The following is an 18078-nucleotide window of genomic DNA, read 5'->3' on the forward strand; positions in this document are numbered from 1 at the left end:
TACCTAACCTGAAACAACCCAGGAACGATCCTACTAACCTGAAACAACCCAGGAACGATCCCCCTAACCTGAAACCGCAGAAACTAACCTGAAACAACCCAGGAACGATCCCTACCTAACCTGAAACAACCCAGGAACGATCCTACTAACCTGAAACAACCCAGGAACGATCCCTACCTAACCTGAACAACCCAGGAACGATGACCCTACCTAACCTGAAACAACCCAGGAACGATCCTAACCCAGGAACGATCCCTAACCTGAAACAACCCAGGAACGATCCCTACCTAACCTGAAACAACCCAGGAACGATCCCCCCTAACCTGAAACAACCCAGGAACGATCCTAACCTGAAACAACCCAGGAACGATCCCTACCTAACCTGAAACAACCCAGGAACGATCTCTCCTAACCTGAAACAACCAGGAACGATCCTACCTAACCTGAAACAACCCAGGAACGATCCCTACCTAACCTGAAACAACCCAGGAAGGAGCGATCCCCTACCTAACCTGAAACAACCCAGGAACGATCCTAACCTGAAACAACCCAGGAGCGATCCCCTACCTAACCTGAAACAACCCAGGAACGATCCCTACCTAATCCCTGAAACAACCCAGGAACGATCCCCTACCTAACCTGATCCGATACCTAACCTGAAACAACCCAGGAGCGATACCTAACCTGAAACAACCCCTGACCTAACCTGAAACAACCCAGGAACGATCCTAACCTACCTAACCTGAAACAACCCAGGAACGATCCCTACCTAACCTGAAACAACCCAGGAACGATCCCTACCTAACCTGAAACAACCCAGGAACGATCCCTACTAACCTGAAACAACCCAGAACGATCCCCTACCTAACCTGAAACAACCCAGGACGATCCTACCTAACCTAACCTGAAACAACCTGAAACAACCCAGGAACGATCCCTACCTAACCTGAAACAACCCAGGAACGATCCCTAACCTGAAACAACCCAGGAACGATCCCCTACCTAACCTGAAACAACCCAGGAGCGATCCCTACCTAAATTTGTGAACCCACAGGGAACGATCCCCTACCTAACCTGAAACAACCCAGGAGCGATCCTTACCTAACCTGAAACAACCCAGGAACGATCCCTACCTAACCTGAAACAACCCAGGACGATCCCCTACCTAACCTGAAACAACCCAGGAACGATCCGTACCTAACCTGAAACAACCCAGGAACGATCCCCTACCTGACCTGAAACAACCCAGGAAGCGATCCCCTACCTAACCTGAAACAACCCAGGAGCGATCCCCCTAACCTGAAACAACCCAGGAACGATCCCTACCTAACCTGAAACAACCCAGGAACGATCTACCTAACCTGAAACAACCCAGGAGCGATCCCCTACCTAACCTGAAACCACCCAGGAACGATCCCCTACCTAACCTGAAACAACCCAGGAACGATCCCTACCTAACCTGAAACAACCCAGGAACGATCCCTACCTAACCTGAAACAACCCAGGAACGATCCCTACCTAACCTGAAACAACCCAGGAACGATCCCTACCTAACCTGAAACAACCCAGGAACGATCCCCTACCTAACCTGAAACAACCCAGGAACGATCCTAACCTGAAACAACCCAGGAACGATCCCTACCTAACCTGAAACAACCCAGGAACGATCCCTACCTAACCTGAAACAACCCAGGAACGATCCCTACCTAACCTGAAACAACCCAGGAACGATCCCTACCTAACCTGAAACAACCCAGGAACGATCCCCTACCTAACCTGAAACAACCCAGGAACGATCCTAACCTGAAACAACCCAGGAACGATCCTAACCTGAAACAACCCAGAACGATCCCCTACCTAACCTGAAACAGCCCAGGAACAATCCCTACCTAACCTGAAACAACCCAGGAACGATCCCTACCTAACCTGAAACAACCCAGGAACGATCCCCTACCTAACCTGAAACAACTCAGGAGCGATCCTAACCTGAAACAACCCAGGAACGATCCTAACCTGAAACAACCCAGGAACGATCCCTACCTAACCTGAAACAACTCAGGAACGATCCTAACCTGAAACAACCCAGGAACGATCCCTACCTAACCTGAAACAACCCAGGAACGATCCCTACCTAACCTGAAACAACCCAGGAACGATACCCTACCTAACCTGAAACAACCCAGGAACGATCCTAACCTGAAACAACCCAGAACGATTCCCTACCTGACCTGAAACAACCCAGAAACGATCCCCTACCTAACCTGAAACAACCCAGGAACGATCCCTACCTGACCTGAAACAACCGGGAACGATCCCTACCTAACCTAAAACAACCCAGGAACGATCCCTACCTAACCTGAAACAACCCAGGAACGATCCCCTACCTAACCTGAAACAACCCAGGAACGATCCCCCTACCTAACCTGAAACAACCCAGGACGATCCCTACCTAACCTGAAACAACTCAGGAACGATCCTAACCTGAAACAACCCAGGAACGATCCCTACCTAACCTGAAACCACCCAGGAACGATACCCTACCTAACCTGAAACAACCCAGGAACGATCCCTACCTAACCTGAAACCACCCAGGAACGATCCCCTACCTAACCTGAAGCAACCCAGGAACGATACCCTACCAACCTGAAACAACCCAGGAACGATCCTAACCTGAAACAACCCAGAACGATTCCCTACCTGACCTGAAACAACCCAGAAACGATCCCTACCTAACCTGAAACAACACAGGAACGATCCCGTACCTGACCTGAAACAACCGGGAGTCCCCCCGACCATGTCAGCCCAGTCCAGTCCCCCGTACATGTCAGCCCAGTCCAGTCCCCCGTACCATGTCAGCCCAGTCCAGTCCCCCCGTACCATGTCAGCCCAGTCCAGTCCCCCCGTACCATGTCAGCCCAGTCCAGTCCCCCCCCGTACCATGTCAGCCCAGTCCAGTCCCCCCCGTACCATGTCAGCCCAGTCCAGTCCCCCCCGTACCATGTCAGCCCGGTCCAGTCCCCCCCGTACCATGTCAGCCCAGTCCAGTCCCCACCCCAGTACCATGTCAGCCCAGTCCAGTCCCCCCGTACCATGTCAGCCCAGTCCAGTCCCCCCCGTACCATGTCAGCCCAGTCCAGTCCCCCCGTACCATGTCAGCCCAGTCCAGTCCCCCCGTACCATGTCAGCCCAGTCCAGGCCCCCCCGTACCATGTCAGCCAGTCCAGTCCCCCCGTACCATGTCAGCCCAGTCCAGTCCCCCCGTACCATGTCAGCCCAGTCCAGTCCCCCCGTACCATGTCAGCCCAGTCCAGTCCCCCCCCGTACCATGTCAGCCCAGTCCAGTCCCCCCAGTACCATGTCAGCCCAGTCCAGTCCCCCCGGACCATGTCAGCCCAGTCCAGTCCCCCCCGTACCATGTCAGCCCAGTCCAGTCCCCCCGTACCATGTCATGTCAGCCCAGTCCAGTCCCCCCCCGTACCATGTCAGCCCAGTCCCCCCCCGTACCATGTCAGCCCAGTCCAGTCCCCCCCGTACCATGTCAGCCCAGTCCAGTATCCCCCCGTACCATGTCAGCCCAGTCCAGTCCCCCCGTACCATGTCAGCCCAGTCCAGTCCCCCCCCGTACCATGTCAGCCCAGTCCAGTCCCCCCGTACAATGTCAGCCCAGTCCAGTCCCCCCGTACCATGTCAGCCCAGTCCAGTCCCCCCAGTACCATGTCAGCCCAGTCCAGTCCCCCCCCCCCCAGTCCACCATGTCAGCCCAGTCCAGTCCCCCCGTACCATGTCAGCCCAGTCCAGTCCCCCCAGTACCATGTCAGCCCAGTCCAGTGTCCCATCCCTTCCTCTCACCCTGGTCCTTTCTTGTTCAACCGTCTTCACCTGGGCCTTGCCACACACACACACACACACACACACACACACACACACACACACACACGGGATCGTTCCTGCGTGTATATACACACACACACACACACACACACACACACACACACACACACACACACACACACACACACACACACACAAACAGGGCTATCCTCCTACACACCACACACACACACACACACACACACACACACACACACACACACACACACAAACAGGGCTATCCTCCCTACACACCACACACACACACACACACACACACACACACACACACACACACACACAAACAGGGCTATCCTCCCTACACACATACACACACACACAGGGCTCCTCTCCCCCCTGGTGCCAGCCGACTGACCGACAGGTCTTTGTAGTAGAGAACAGGTAACTCTTTGACAGCGGAGGTTGAAAGGAGAGGACATGGAGAGGGGAGCTCACAGTTCCTGCTCTTTGAACCCACGGATGGCTGGGGGCTCAGAGGGCTGTTGATGGGTCTGTACTCTGTACTGCACAGACCAGGGGCCCAGCTGGGGCTCAGAGGGCTGTTGATGGGTCTGTACTCTGTACTGCACAGACCAGGGGCCCGGCTGGGGGCTCAGAGGGCTGTTGATGGGTCTGTACTCTGTACTGCACAGACCAGGGGCCCAGCTGGGGGCTCAGAGGGCTGTTGATGGGTCTGTACTCTGTACTGCACAGACCAGGGGCCCGGCTAGAGGCTCAGAGGGCTGTTGATGGGTCTGCACAGACCGGGGGCCCGGCTGGAGGCTCAGATGGCTGTTGATGGGTCTGTACTCTGTACTAAACAGACCAGGGGCCCGGCTGGAGGCTCAGATGGCTGTTGATGGGTCTGCACAGACCAGGGGCCCGGCTGGAGGCTCAGAGGGCTGTTGATGGGTCTGTACTCTGTACTGCACAGACCTGGGGTGTGTGTGTGTGGATGGCTGGAGGTGTGTGTGTGTGTGTGTGTGTGGAGGACAGTGTGTGTGTGTGTGTGTGTGTGTGTGTGTGTGTGTGTGTGTGTGTGTGTGTGTGTGTGTGTGTGTGTCGGGGTCAATTAAATTTGAAATTGGAACTGGAAGTACACTGAAATTCACATTTTAAATCTCTTCAATAAGAACAATTTATGAATTGGAATTTGAAAATGGTTTACTCTCTGAATGGACTAGGATTTACATTGAGTTGACCCCTGACCCTGGTGTGCCCCAGCTACTTCAATCTAACAACACAGCATATCAACCCCTGCCTCCCTCTTTCCTTTTCTCTGTGTAATCATGAGGTGGGGTGGTCTGAGTTGAACTTTTGGCCTCCTGTTTTGAAGTGAAGAGAGCCATTTGAATAGACATGAGACACCATCCAATTCAACCAGTCCCACCTCCTCACCTGACAGAATAACATGTTGTCTCCTCATGTTCAACCAGTCCCACCTCCTCACCTGACAGAATAACATGTTGTCTCCTCGTGTTCAACCAGTCCCACCTCCTCACCTGACAGAATAACATGTTGTCTCCTCATGTTCAACCAGTCCCACCTCCTCACCTGACAGAATAACATGTTGTCTCCTCATGTTCAACCAGTCCCACCTCCTCACCTGACAGAATAACATGTTGTCTCCTCATGTTCAACCAGTCCCACCTCCTCACCTGACAGAATAACATGTTGTCTCCTCATGTTCAACCAGTCCCACCTCCTCACCTGACAGAATAACATGTTGTCTCCTCGTGTTCAACCAGTCCCACCTCCTCACCTGACAGAATAACATGTTGTCTCCTCGTGTTCAACCAGTCCCACCTCCTCACCTGACAGAATAACATGTTGTCTCCTCATGTTCAACCAGTCCCACCTCCTCACCTGACAGAATAACATGTTGTCTCCTCATGTTCAACCAGTCCCACCTCCTCACCTGACAGAATAACATGTTGTCTCCCCGTGTTCAACCAGTCCCACCTCCTCACCTGACAGAATAACATGTTGTCTCCCGTGTTCAACCAGTCCCACCTCCTCACCTGACAGAATAACACATGTTGTCTCCTGACCATGTTCAACCAGTCCCACCTCCTCACCTGACAGAATAACATGTTGTCTCCCCGTGTTCAACCAGTCCCACCTCCTCACCTGACAGAATAACATGTTGTCTCCTGTGTTCAACCAGTCCCACCTCCTCACCTGACAGAATAACATGTTGTCTCCTCATGTTCAACCAGTCCCACCTCCTCACCTGACAGAATAACATGTTGTCTCCTCATGTTCAACCAGTCCCACCTCCTCACCTGACAGAATAACATGTTGTCTCCTCGTGTTCAACCAGTCCCACCTCCTCACCTGACAGAATAACATGTTGTCTCCCGTGTTCAACCAGTCCCACCTCCTCACCTGACAGAATAACATGTTGTCTCCCCATGTTCAACCAGTCCCACCTCCTCACCTGACAGAATAACATGTTGTCTCCTCGTGTTCAACCAGTCCCACCTCCTCACCTGACAGAATAACATGTTGTCTCCTGTGTTCAACCAGTCCCACCTCCTCACCTGACAGAATAACATGTTGTCTCCTGTGTTCAACCAGTCCCACCTCCTCACCTGACAGAATAACATGTTGTCTCCCCGTGTTCAACCAGTCCCACCTCCTCACCTGACAGAATAACATGTTGTCTCCTCGTGTTCAACCAGTCCCACCTCCTCACCTGACAGAATAACATGTTGTCTCCCATGTTCAACCAGTCCCACCTCCTCACCTGACAGAATAACATGTTGTCTCCTCATGTTCAACCAGTCCCACCTCCTCACCTGACAGAATAACATGTTGTCTCCTCATGTTCAACCAGTCCCACCTCCTCACCTGACAGAATAACATGTTGTCTCCCGTGTTCAACCAGTCCCACCTCCTCACCTGACAGAATAACATGTTGTCTCCTCGTGTTCAACCAGTCCCACCTCCTCACCTGACAGAATAACATGTTGTCTCCCGTGTTCAACCAGTCCCACCTCCTCACCTGACAGAATAACATGTTGTCTCCTCATGTTCAACCAGTCCCACCTCCTCACCTGACAGAATAACATGTTGTCTCCTCATGTTCAACCAGTCCCACCTCCTCACCTGACAGAATAACATGTTGTCTCCTCATGTTCAACCAGTCCCACCTCCTCACCTGACAGAATAACATGTTGTCTCCTCATGTTCAACCAGTCCCACCTCCTCACCTGACAGAATAACATGTTGTCTCCTCGTGTTCAACCAGTCCCACCTCCTCACCTGACAGAATAACATGTTGTCTCCTCATGTTCAACCAGTCCCACCTCCTCACCTGACAGAATAACATGTTGTCTCCTCGTGTTCAACCAGTCCCACCTCCTCACCTGACAGAATAACATGTTGTCTCCTCATGTTCAACCAGTCCCACCTCCTCACCTGACAGAATAACATGTTGTCTCCCCGTGTTCAACCAGTCCCACCTCCTCACCTGACAGAATAACATGTTGTCTCCCTGTGTTCAACCAGTCCCACCTCCTCACCTGACAGAATAACATGTTGTCTCCTCGTGTTCAACCAGTCCCACCTCCTCACCTGACAGAATAACATGTTGTCTCCTCATGTTCAACCAGTCCCACCTCCTCACCTGACAGAATAACATGTTGTCTCCCCGTGTTCAACCAGTCCCACCTCCTCACCTGACAGAATAACATGTTGTCTCCTCATGTTCAACCAGTCCCACCTCCTCACCTGACAGAATAACATGTTGTCTCCCCGTGTTCAACCAGTCCCACCTCCTCACCTGACAGAATAACATGTTGTCTCCTCGTGTTCAACCAGTCCCACCTCCTCACCTGACAGAATAACATGTTGTCTCCCCGTGTTCAACCAGTCCCACCTCCTCACCTGACAGAATAACATGTTGTCTCCCCATGTTCAACCAGTCCCACCTCCTCACCTGACAGAATAACATGTTGTCTCCTCGTGTTCAACCAGTCCCACCTCCTCACCTGACAGAATAACATGTTGTCTCCTCGTGTTCAACCAGTCCCACCTCCTCACCTGACAGAATAACATGTTGTCTCCTCATGTTCAACCAGTCCCACCTCCTCACCTGACAGAATAACATGTTGTCTCCTCGTGTTCAACCAGTCCCACCTCCTCACCTGACAGAATAACATGTTGTCTCCCGTGTTCAACCAGTCCCACCTCCTCACCTGACAGAATAACATGTTGTCTCCCCGTGTTCAACCAGTCCCACCTCCTCACCTGACAGAATAACATGTTGTCTCCTGTGTTCAACCAGTCCCACCTCCTCACCTGACAGAATAACATGTTGTCTCCCGTGTTCAACCAGTCCCACCTCCTCACCTGACAGAATAACATGTTGTCTCCCCATGTTCAACCAGTCCCACCTCCTCACCTGACAGAATAACATGTTGTCTCCCCATGTTCAACCAGTCCCACCTCCTCACCTGACAGAATAACATGTTGTCTCCTCGTGTTCAACCAGTCCCACCTCCTCACCTGACAGAATAACATGTTGTCTCCCGTGTTCAACCAGTCCCACCTCCTCACCTGACAGAATAACATGTTGTCTCCCCGTGTTCAACCAGTCCCACCTCCTCACCTGACAGAATAACATGTTGTCTCCTCGTGTTCAACCAGTCCCACCTCCTCACCTGACAGAATAACATGTTGTCTCCTCATGTTCAACCAGTCCCACCTCCTCACCTGACAGAATAACATGTTGTCTCCCCATGTTCAACCAGTCCCACCTCCTCACCTGACAGAATAACATGTTGTCTCCTGTGTTCAACCAGTCCCACCTCCTCACCTGACAGAATAACATGTTGTCTCCCGTGTTCAACCAGTCCCACCTCCTCACCTTACAGAATAACATGTTGTCTCCCCATGTTCAACCAGTCCCACCTCCTCACCTGACAGAATAACATGTTGTCTCCCTGTGTTCAACCAGTCCCACCTCCTCACCTGACAGAATAACATGTTGTCTCCTCGTGTTCAACCAGTCCCACCTCCTCACCTGACAGAATAACATGTTGTCTCCCCGTGTTCAACCAGTCCCACCTCCTCACCTGACAGAATAACATGTTGTCTCCCCGTGTTCAACCAGTCCCACCTCCTCACCTGACAGAATAACATGTTGTCTCCTCGTGTTCAACCAGTCCCACCTCCTCACCTGACAGAATAACATGTTGTCTCCTCGTGTTCAACCAGTCCCACCTCCTCACCTGACAGAATAACATGTTGTCTCCCCGTGTTCAACCAGTCCCACCTCCTCACCTGACAGAATAACATGTTGTCTCCTCGTGTTCAACCAGTCCCACCTCCTCACCTGACAGAATAACATGTTGTCTCCCCATGTTCAACCAGTCCCACCTCCTCACCTGACAGAATAACATGTTGTCTCCCTGTGTTCAACCAGTCCCACCTCCTCACCTGACAGAATAACATGTTGTCTCCTCATGTTCAACCAGTCCCACCTCCTCACCTGACAGAATAACATGTTGTCTCCCCGTGTTCAACCAGTCCCACCTCCTCACCTGACAGAATAACATGTTGTCTCCCCATGTTCAACCAGTCCCACCTCCTCACCTGACAGAATAACATGTTGTCTCCTCATGTTCAACCAGTCCCACCTCCTCACCTGACAGAATAACATGTTGTCTCCTCATGTTCAACCAGTCCCACCTCCTCACCTGACAGAATAACATGTTGTCTCCCCATGTTCAACCAGTCCCACCTCCTCACCTGACAGAATAACATGTTGTCTCCCCATGTTCAACCAGTCCCACCTCCTCACCTGACAGAATAACATGTTGTCTCCCTGTGTTCAACCAGTCCCACCTCCTCACCTGACAGTCCCACCTCCTCACCTGACAGAATAACATGTTGTCTCCTCATGTTCAACCAGTCCCACCTCCTCACCTGACAGAATAACATGTTGTCTCCCCGTGTTCAACCAGTCCCACCTCCTCACCTGACAGAATAACATGTTGTCTCCCATGTTCAACCAGTCCCACCTCCTCACCTGACAGAATAACATGTTGTCTCCCGTGTTCAACCAGTCCCACCTCCTCACCTGACAGAATAACATGTTGTCTCCCGTGTTCAACCAGTCCCACCTCCTCACCTGACAGAATAACATGTTGTCTCCTCATGTTCAACCAGTCCCTCCTCCTCACCTGACAGAATAACATGTTGTCTCCCTGTGTTCAACCAGTCCCACCTCCTCACCTGACAGAATAACATGTTGTCTCCTCGTGTTCAACCAGTCCCACCTCCTCACCTGACAGAATAACATGTTGTCTCCCCGTGTTCAACCAGTCCCACCTCCTCACCTGACAGAATAACATGTTGTCTCCTCATGTTCAACCAGTCCCACCTCCTCACCTGACAGAATAACATGTTGTCTCCTCATGTTCAACCAGTCCCACCTCCTCACCTGACAGAATAACATGTTGTCTCCTCATGTTCAACCAGTCCCACCTCCTCACCTGACAGAATAACATGTTGTCTCCCCGTGTTCAACCAGTCCCACCTCCTCACCTGACAGAATAACATGTTGTCTCCCCATGTTCAACCAGTCCCACCTCCTCACCTGACAGAATAACATGTTGTCTCCCTGTGTTCAACCAGTCCCACCTCCTCACCTGACAGAATAACATGTTGTCTCCTCATGTTCAACCAGTCCCACCTCCTCACCTGACAGAATAACATGTTGTCTCCCCATGTTCAACCAGTCCCACCTCCTCACCTGACAGAATAACATGTTGTCTCCTCATGTTCAACCAGTCCCACCTCCTCACCTGACAGAATAACATGTTGTCTCCCCATGTTCAACCAGTCCCACCTCCTCACCTGACAGAATAACATGTTGTCTCCCGTGTTCAACCAGTCCCACCTCCTCACCTGACAGAATAACATGTTGTCTCCTCGTGTTCAACCAGTCCCACCTCCTCACCTGACAGAATAACATGTTGTCTCCTCGTGTTCAACCAGTCCCACCTCCTCACCTGACAGAATAACATGTTGTCTCCTCGTGTTCAACCAGTCCCACCTCCTCACCTGACAGAATAACATGTTGTCTCCCCATGTTCAACCAGTCCCACCTCCTCACCTGACAGAATAACATGTTGTCTCCTCATGTTCAACCAGTCCCACCTCCTCACCTGACAGAATAACATGTTGTCTCCTCGTGTTCAACCAGTCCCACCTCCTCACCTGACAGAATAACATGTTGTCTCCCCGTGTTCAACCAGTCCCACCTCCTCACCTGACAGAATAACATGTTGTCTCCCTGTGTTCAACCAGTCCCACCTCCTCACCTGACAGAATAACATGTTGTCTCCTCATGTTCAACCAGTCCCACCTCCTCACCTGACAGAATAACATGTTGTCTCCCCGTGTTCAACCAGTCCCACCTCCTCACCTGACAGAATAACATGTTGTCTCCCCGTGTTCAACCAGTCCCACCTCCTCACCTGACAGAATAACATGTTGTCTCCCCGTGTTCAACCAGTCCCACCTCCTCACCTGACAGAATAACATGTTGTCTCCCCGTGTTCAACCAGTCCCACCTCCTCACCTGACAGAATAACATGTTGTCTCCTCATGTTCAACCAGTCCCACCTCCTCACCTGACAGAATAACATGTTGTCTCCCCGTGTTCAACCAGTCCCACCTCCTCACCTGACAGAATAACATGTTGTCTCCTCGTGTTCAACCAGTCCCACCTCCTCACCTGACAGAATAACATGTTGTCTCCTCATGTTCAACCAGTCCCACCTCCTCACCTGACAGAATAACATGTTGTCTCCCCGTGTTCAACCAGTCCCACCTCCTCACCTGACAGAATAACATGTTGTCTCCCGTGTTCACCCAGTAACAATTTGTCTCAACCAGTCCCACCTCCTCACCTGACAGAATAACATGTTGTCTCCTCATGTTCAACCAGTCCCACCTCCTCACCTGACAGAATAACATGTTGTCTCCTCGTGTTCAACCAGTCCCACCTCCTCACCTGACAGAATAACATGTTGTCTCCTCGTGTTCAACCAGTCCCACCTCCTCACCTGACAGAATAACATGTTGTCTCCTCGTGTTCAACCAGTCCCACCTCCTCACCTGACAGAATAACATGTTGTCTCCTCATGTTCAACCAGTCCCACCTCCTCACCTGACAGAATAACATGTTGTCTCCCCATGTTCAACCAGTCCCACCTCCTCACCTGACAGAATAACATGTTGTCTCCCCGTGTTCAACCAGTCCCACCTCCTCACCTGACAGAATAACATGTTGTCTCCCTGTGTTCAACCAGTCCCACCTCCTCACCTGACAGAATAACATGTTGTCTCCCCGTGTTCAACCAGTCCCACCTCCTCACCTGACAGAATAACATGTTGTCTCCTCGTGTTCAACCAGTCCCACCTCCTCACCTGACAGAATAACATGTTGTCTCCTCGTGTTCAACCAGTCCCACCTCCTCACCTGACAGAATAACATGTTGTCTCCTCATGTTCAACCAGTCCCACCTCCTCACCTGACAGAATAACATGTTGTCTCCCCGTGTTCAACCAGTCCCACCTCCTCACCTGACAGAATAACATGTTGTCTCCTCGTGTTCAACCAGTCCCACCTCCTCACCTGACAGAATAACATGTTGTCTCCGTGTTCAACCAGTCCCACCTCCTCACCTGACAGAATAACATGTTGTCTCCTCGTGTTCAACCAGTCCCACCTCCTCACCTGACAGAATAACATGTTGTCTCCTCGTGTTCAACCAGTCCCACCTCCTCACCTGACAGAATAACATGTTGTCTCCCGTGTTCAACCAGACCTCCTCACCTGACAGAATAACATGTTGTCTCCTCATGTTCAACCAGTCCCACCTCCTCACCTGACAGAATAACATGTTGTCTCCCCGTGTTCAACCAGTCCCACCTCCTCACCTGACAGAATAACATGTTGTCTCCCCATGTTCAACCAGTCCCACCTCCTCACCTGACAGAATAACATGTTGTCTCCCGTGTTCAACCAGTCCCACCTCCTCACCTGACAGAATAACATGTTGTCTCCTCGTGTTCAACCAGTCCCACCTCCTCACCTGACAGAATAACATGTTGTCTCCCCGTGTTCAACCAGTCCCACCTCCTCACCTGACAGAATAACATGTTGTCTCCCGTGTTCAACCAGTCCCACCTCCTCACCTGACAGAATAACATGTTGTCTCCTCATGTTCAACCAGTCCCACCTCCTCACCTGACAGAATAACATGTTGTCTCCTCATGTTCAACCAGTCCCACCTCCTCACCTGACAGAATAACATGTTGTCTCCTCATGTTCAACCAGTCCCACCTCCTCACCTGACAGAATAACATGTTGTCTCCTCATGTTCAACCAGTCCCACCTCCTCACCTGACAGAATAACATGTTGTCTCCTCGTGTTCAACCAGTCCCACCTCCTCACCTGACAGAATAACATGTTGTCTCCTCTGTGTTCAACCAGTCCCACCTCCTCACCTGACAGAATAACATGTTGTCTCCTCATGTTCAACCAGTCCCACCTCCTCACCTGACAGAATAACATGTTGTCTCCCCGTGTTCAACCAGTCCCACCTCCTCACCTGACAGAATAACATGTTGTCTCCTGTGTTCAACCAGTCCCACCTCCTCACCTGACAGAATAACATGTTGTCTCCCGTGTTCAACCAGTCCCACCTCCTCACCTGACAGAATAACATGTTGTCTCCTGTGTTCAACCAGTCCCACCTCCTCACCTGACAGAATAACATGTTGTCTCCTCACCTGTGTTCAACCAGTCCCACCTCCTCCTCACCTGACAGAATAACATGTTGTCTCCTCGTGTTCAACCAGTCCCACCTCCTCACCTGACAGAATAACATGTTGTCTCCTCGTGTTCAACCAGTCCCACCTCCTCACCTGACAGAATAACATGTTGTCTCCCCGTGTTCAACCAGTCCCACCTCCTCACCTGACAGAATAACATGTTGTCTCCTCGTGTTCAACCAGTCCCACCTCCTCACCTGACAGAATAACATGTTGTCTCCCTGTGTTCAACCAGTCCCACCTCCTCACCTGACAGAATAACATGTTGTCTCCTCGTGTTCAACCAGTCCCACCTCCTCACCTGACAGAATAACATGTTGTCTCCTCGTGTTCAACCAGTCCCACCTCCTCACCTGACAGAATAACATGTTGTCTCCTGTGTTCAACCAGTCCCACCTCCTCACCTGACAGAATAACATGTTGTCTCCTCGTGTTCAACCAGTCCCACCTCCTCACCTGACAGAATAACATGTTGTCTCCCTGTGTTCAACCAGTCCCACCTCCTCACCTGACAGAATAACATGTTGTCTCCTCATGTTCAACCAGTCCCACCTCCTCACCTGACAGAATAACATGTTGTCTCCTCGTGTTCAACCAGTCCCACCTCCTCACCTGACAGAATAACATGTTGTCTCCTCGTGTTCAACCAGTCCCACCTCCTCACCTGACAGAATAACATGTTGTCTCCTCGTGTTCAACCAGTCCCACCTCCTCACCTGACAGAATAACATGTTGTCTCCTCGTGTTCAACCAGTCCCACCTCCTCACCTGACAGAATAACATGTTGTCTCTCGTGTTCAACCAGTCCCTCCTCCTCACCTGACAGAATAACATGTTGTCTCCTCATGTTCAACCAGTCCCACCTCCTCACCTGACAGAATAACATGTTGTCTCCTCATGTTCAACCAGTCCCACCTCCTCACCTGACAGAATAACATGTTGTCTCCTCGTGTTCAACCAGTCCCACCTCCTCACCTGACAGAATAACATGTTGTCTCCTCGTGTTCAACCAGTCCCACCTCCTCACCTGACAGAATAACATGTTGTCTCTCCCGTGTTCAACCAGTCCCACCTCCTCACCTGACAGAATAACATGTTGTCTCCTCATGTTCAACCAGTCCCACCTCCTCACCTGACAGAATAACATGTTGTCTCCCCGTGTTCAACCAGTCCCACCTCCTCACCTGACAGAATAACATGTTGTCTCCTCGTGTTCAACCAGTCCCACCTCCTCACCTGACAGAATAACATGTTGTCTCCTCGTGTTCAACCAGTCCCACCTCCTCACCTGACAGAATAACATGTTGTCTCCTCGTGTTCAACCAGTCCCACCTCCTCACCTGACAGAATAACATGTTGTCTCCTCGTGTTCAACCAGTCCCACCTCCTCACCTGACAGAATAACATGTTGTCTCCTCATGTTCAACCAGTCCCACCTCCTCACCTGACAGAATAACATGTTGTCTCCCCGTGTTCAACCAGTCCCACCTCCTCACCTGACAGAATAACATGTTGTCTCCTCGTGTTCAACCAGTCCCACCTCCTCACCTGACAGAATAACATGTTGTCTCCCGTGTTCAACCAGTCCCACCTCCTCACCTGACAGAATAACATGTTGTCTCCTCGTGTTCAACCAGTCCCACCTCCTCACCTGACAGAATAACATGTTGTCTCCCGTGTTCAACCAGTCCCACCTCCTCACCTGACAGAATAACATGTTGTCTCCTCGTGTTCAACCAGTCCCACCTCCTCACCTGACAGAATAACATGTTGTCTCCCGTGTTCAACCAGTCCCACCTCCTCACCTGACAGAATAACATGTTGTCTCCTCGTGTTCAACCAGTCCCACCTCCTCACCTGACAGAATAACATGTTGTCTCCTCGTGTTCAACCAGTCCCACCTCCTCACCTGACAGAATAACATGTTGTCTCCTGTGTTCAACCAGTCCCACCTCCTCACCTGACAGAATAACATGTTGTCTCCTCGTGTTCAACCAGTCCCACCTCCTCACCTGACAGAATAACATGTTGTCTCCCGTGTTCAACCAGTCCCACCTCCTCACCTGACAGAATAACATGTTGTCTCCTCATGTTCAACCAGTCCCACCTCCTCACCTGACAGAATAACATGTTGTCTCCTCGTGTTCAACCAGTCCCACCTCCTCACCTGACAGAATAACATGTTGTCTCCTCGTGTTCAACCAGTCCCACCTCCTCACCTGACAGAATAACATGTTGTCTCCTCATGTTCAACCAGTCCCACCTCCTCACCTGACAGAATAACATGTTGTCTCCCGTGTTCAACCAGTCCCACCTCCTCACCTGACAGAATAACATGTTGTCTCCTCATGTTCAACCAGTCCCACCTCCTCACCTGACAGAATAACATGTTGTCTCCTCGTGTTCAACCAGTCCCACCTCCTCACCTGACAGAATAACATGTTGTCTCCTCGTGTTCAACCAGTCCCACCTCCTCACCTGACAGAATAACATGTTGTCTCCTGTGTTCAACCAGTCCCACCTCCTCACCTGACAGAATAACATGTTGTCTCCTCATGTTCAACCAGTCCCACCTCCTCACCTGACAGAATAACATGTTGTCTAACCTCCTCATGTTCAACCAGTCCCACCTCCTCACCTGACAGAATAACATGTTGTCTCCTCATGTTCAACCAGTCCCACCTCCTCACCTGACAGAATAACATGTTGTCTCCCATGTTCAACCAGTCCCACCTCCTCACCTGACAGAATAACATGTTGTCTCCCGTGTTCAACCAGTCCCACCTCCTCACCTGACAGAATAACATGTTGTCTCCCGTGTTCAACCAGTCCCACCTCCTCACCTGACAGAATAACATGTTGTCTCCTGTGTTCAACCAGTCCCACCTCCTCACCTGACAGAATAACATGTTGTCTCCCGTGTTCAACCAGTCCCACCTCCTCACCTGACAGAATAACATGTTGTCTCCTCATGTTCAACCAGTCCCACCTCCTCACCTGACAGAATAACATGTTGTCTCCTCGTGTTCAACCAGTCCCTCCTCCTCACCTGACAGAATAACATGTTGTCTCCCCATGTTCAACCAGTCCCACCTCCTCACCTGACAGAATAACATGTTGTCTCCTCGTGTTCAACCAGTCCCACCTCCTCACCTGACAGAATAACATGTTGTCTCCTCGTGTTCAACCAGTCCCACCTCCTCACCTGACAGAATAACATGTTGTCTCCCCGTGTTCAACCAGTCCCACCTCCTCACCTGACAGAATAACATGTGTTGTCTCACCTGACAGAATAACATGTTGTTCAACCAGTCCCACCTCCTCACCTGACAGAATAACATGTTGTCTCCTCGTGTTCAACCAGTCCCACCTCCTCACCTGACAGAATAACATGTTGTCTCCTCATGTTCAACCAGTCCCACCTCCTCACCTGACAGAATAACATGTTGTCTCCTCATGTTCAACCAGTCCCACCTCCTCACCTGACAGAATAACATGTTGTCTCCCCATGTTCAACCAGTCCCACCTCCTCACCTGACAGAATAACATGTTGTCTCCTCATGTTCAACCAGTCCCACCTCCTCACCTGACAGAATAACATGTTGTCTCCTCGTGTTCAACCAGTCCCACCTCCTCACCTGACAGAATAACATGTTGTCTCCCGTGTTCAACCAGTCCCACCTCCTCACCTGACAGAATAACATGTTGTCTCCTCATGTTCAACCAGTCCCACCTCCTCACCTGACAGAATAACATGTTGTCTCCCCATGTTCAACCAGTCCCACCTCCTCACCTGACAGAATAACATGTTGTCTCCTCATGTTCAACCAGTCCCACCTCCTCACCTGACAGAATAACACATGTTGTCTCCTCTGTTCAACCAGTCCCACAGTCCTCCTCACCTGACAGAATAACATGTTGTCTCCTCATGTTCAACCAGTCCCACCTCCTCACCTGACAGAATAACATGTTGTCTCCGTGTTCAACCAGTCCCACCTCCTCACCTGACAGAATAACATGTTGTCTCCTCATGTTCAACCAGTCCCACCTCCTCACCTGACAGAATAACATGTTGTCTCCTCACCTGTTCAACCAGTCCCACCTCCTCCTCACCTGACAGAATAACATGTTGTCTCCTCATGTTCAACCAGTCCCACCTCCTCACCTGACAGAATAACATGTTGTCTCCCTCATGTTCAACCAGTCCCACCTCCTCACCTGACAGAATAACATGTTGTCTCCTCGTGTTCAACCAGTCCCACCTCCTCACCTGACAGAATAACATGTTGTCTCCTCGTGTTCAACCAGTCCCACCTCCTCACCTGACAGAATAACATGTTGTCTCCTGTGTT

At 51.0% G+C, this 18078-nt stretch overlaps 1 long non-coding RNA gene across 5 annotated transcripts; it reads right to left on the reverse strand.

The window, feature by feature from the left end:
- Positions 1-10068: 10068 nt before the first annotated feature.
- LOC127928844 (uncharacterized) lies at positions 10069-17367 on the reverse strand. Of its 5 annotated transcripts, XR_008132445.1 has the most exons (4): positions 14546-14704; positions 11405-11516; positions 10989-11196; positions 10069-10261 (listed from the first exon to the last, which is right to left on the reverse strand). It is a non-coding gene; the product is annotated as an uncharacterized LOC127928844 (long non-coding RNA). The 5 variants fall into 5 exon arrangements; XR_008132442.1 differs by lacking the exon at positions 10989-11196 and having other exon boundaries at positions 10069-10521; XR_008132443.1 differs by lacking the exons at positions 10069-10261; positions 14546-14704 and adding an exon at positions 17097-17367 and having other exon boundaries at positions 10810-11196; positions 11405-11508.
- Between the last annotated feature and the right edge of the window lie 711 nt (positions 17368-18078).

This window comes from Oncorhynchus keta, unplaced genomic scaffold (assembly GCF_023373465.1).
Source record: "Oncorhynchus keta strain PuntledgeMale-10-30-2019 unplaced genomic scaffold, Oket_V2 Un_scaffold_4285_pilon_pilon, whole genome shotgun sequence".
Taxonomy (NCBI): domain Eukaryota; kingdom Metazoa; phylum Chordata; class Actinopteri; order Salmoniformes; family Salmonidae; genus Oncorhynchus; species Oncorhynchus keta.